This window comes from Elephas maximus, chromosome 14, assembly GCF_024166365.1.
Source record: "Elephas maximus indicus isolate mEleMax1 chromosome 14, mEleMax1 primary haplotype, whole genome shotgun sequence".
Classification (NCBI taxonomy): domain Eukaryota; kingdom Metazoa; phylum Chordata; class Mammalia; order Proboscidea; family Elephantidae; genus Elephas; species Elephas maximus.
Window position 1 is genome coordinate 35369869 of NC_064832.1, and position 2826 is coordinate 35372694.

Below are 2826 nucleotides of genomic sequence, written 5' to 3' on the forward strand. Positions count from 1 at the left end.
TAGTTACTGCTCGTAGTTTTTACTTAAGAACTACACTCGATTTCAATGATACTGGATTATGTTCACTGCCTGTTTTCCCTCCATCTGTGTTAATATATGCGAGGCAGAATAGTCTGTATTTTGGCTCTATGCCTGCCACGGAAGCCTTAGGGAGCTCAGTCAGTCTGAGAGACAGAGAAAGAGAGCTTGAGGGTCCCTGGTACACGCAGGGAGTGAGAAGGAAAAAAAAAGAGAAGGAGAATCTTAGCTTTTAAATGGCCTCCAAAGTGTCCACTGTTGGTAAAAACAACTTCTGTGTCGCTTAAGCCTCAGAAGCCTAGCTCTCCCCCCGCGGCTCCCGCGAATACTGCCGCTTTGTGCTTCGCTAGTCCACACGGTAGCGGCTGAGGCGTAACCTGCTCCCGGTGAAACGCCGCTTCAAACCGAGGGCGGCTTTGGAAACCACGAGGAATTTCCATCAATAATGAATGTTTGCAGTAAGGGCCTTTTTCCAATTTTATAAGCTACGTTTACTAACCGCTACTGCCTCCTTTCAGTGACACAAATCCTGCCTTTAGTCGTTGAGTCAACAGAACTTGGAATGTTCCAGCGGCACAGGCAGTCCTATTCCTGTTTCTTCAAAGGAAAAAGATGACCTTTCCGGAGAAGGGATGGTGCCTGTGCCCAGCCTTGAACCGGGCAAGGGAGGAGAGGGGCAGGCTCACCGCTACGAACACTGCCGGGTTTGTGGCACAAACTGGGTCAAGAGGGCAAGGGCAGTTGCACGTTAACTAAGTGTGCGGCGCACGTCAGGTTTTGCTGTGTGTGTAGTCGGTGGTGTACACGCTAGAAAGGTGCCTTGTCTGGTGTGCTCAGGGGCGGTCTGGGCAGCCGGCAGACTAGGGGAAAAGAGCTCCAATTCCATTTTGGCCTCTGCCGTGGCGGTTTTCTAACTCCACAAGGTGGTCATTTTTTATTAAAGAGCCTGTAAAACTCAAACACCAGTTCTCTTGTACTCTGCAGGATTTCTCGTGAGGAATTAGGAAAATGAATCATCCGATCTGCGACTCATCAGTGTATACACGGTACCTAGAACGAGGGGACGAGATGAGGTCGCAAAGAGAACGAGTGTAGAAAGAAAACAGATTCAAAGACTCTCCTCTAGGAGAGAAAGAGTAGAGCGCGGTCCGAAATCTACGCAGGCGCAGAAGCAGCTGTGATACCGAAGAACCAACGAAGCGAGGAGGGCGGAAGTCGACGGTTCTGACTTAAGTTGCTCAAGCTCGCCCTGGTGTTCGTCGTCTCCCACATGGTCTAGCGGTTAGGATTCCTGGTTTTCACCCAGGCGGCCCGGGTTCGACTCCCGGTGTGGGAACGCCACCAAATTTTATAATTTAGGCATCCTTTAACAAGGAAAAACTATGTTTAGAAAAAAGTATAATCTTATTTCAGAAGCAGACAGGGAACGCTGAGGTTGAAGAGGATTAGGGTCTACCGCAAGAGACAGTGTGAGGGAGAATGTATACCCAAACCCCGGTCCCTCCGGTAGAGCAACGCGAAAGGGAGAGAGAAGTTAACTGTAAGGTAGAGGGACCATTTGAAATAAAGTGAGAAATCTGAGATGAAGGAAAGCGTGGAACCAACCCGTCCTGTGCTAAGATTCGTGCTCCAGCTGGTTTTTCTGCTGTATTTTCTCCTCCTACTGTAAATGTAAACCAAATGACTAAAAAAATGCTCTTCTTTGAAAGAAAAGACGAATTTTAGGACCTTAGAGGGGTTTTTAAGCTGTCTAAAGCCACTTTCTAGAAGACAGCAGGATTGAAAGCCTGTGGGTCCTTGAGGACAGCAGGATTGCCAGAAAAGATTTGTTATTAAAGTCAGTGTAGTTCAGTGCACAATCCGTGCGTTTGCTATTCGAAGAGCTCACTAAACCAGCTGTCTAGGGGCGAAAGAGGTGGGGAGGAAGAAATTTATGTTGTGACAAATAATGAAGAGGAAAGCAAGGGCAAAATACAACACTTTTCTTCTCACTTCCTAACATTATTGGACACATTCTGTTAAAAAACAAAACAAAAAACTTAAAGAATTGATGGTATGTTCAAATAGAATTAGAAATCTTAGTATTGATGTGTGACAGGACAGCTTCCAAGTGTTACCTAAATAAGTGCATCATCTGTTAAAACCTGTTTACTTCTCCAAATATTTGCCATTAGGAAAATCCTCAAGGCGTTTAGAAAAAAAAAGCGACACTTATTTTCCACTAGCATTGAAGTCTTTGAAGCTTCGCCAATTTGGTCCCAGACTGCTATTAACACTGAGGAGTGACTGTGAAGATGACTTGGCTTCCATATGACTTTGTTTCAAGGGTTTCTGTTTGAAATGTACTCAATTTTTTTTTTTTAAGTCTTTGGGCTCTCTTTGGAGACAAAAAAATAAAGCTTGCTCACGGTTTTCGCGTGTCCCACATGGTCTAGCGGTTAGGATTCCTGGTTTTCACCCAGGCGGCCCGGGTTCGACTCCCGGTGTGGGAAAAAACACCGTTGTTTTATAAATTTGAAAGATTAATTTAGGCTTCCATTAACAAGAAAAAAACAGTTCAAGAAAAAACCACTTCTCGTCTTTCATGAGAAAAGTCTGAAGTTAAAGATACGGTTATTCAATATTAACGAAGAGTTTGAGGGAGAGGCTGATCAATCAGTAGGTAGTTTGTATTTATTGAACCAAAGGGCAGCAGAATTCATAGAAAAATAAATATCCTAATAGGAATAATATAGGTTATGTTTATTGAGCACCTATTATGAACCATACTAAATGCTTTACTTATTTTTTCAATTTTGTCATTTTTAC

General features: G+C 44.1%; 2 non-coding genes across 2 annotated transcripts; both read left to right on the forward strand.

The window, feature by feature from the left end:
• Window positions 1-1282: 1282 nt before the first annotated feature.
• TRNAE-UUC (transfer RNA glutamic acid (anticodon UUC)) lies at window positions 1283-1354 on the forward strand. The gene has a single exon. It is a non-coding gene; the product is annotated as a tRNA-Glu (tRNA).
• Window positions 1355-2438: 1084 nt separating this feature from the next.
• On the forward strand, window positions 2439-2510 carry TRNAE-UUC (transfer RNA glutamic acid (anticodon UUC)). Its single transcript has one exon. It is a non-coding gene; the product is annotated as a tRNA-Glu (tRNA).
• Window positions 2511-2826: the final 316 nt, after the last annotated feature.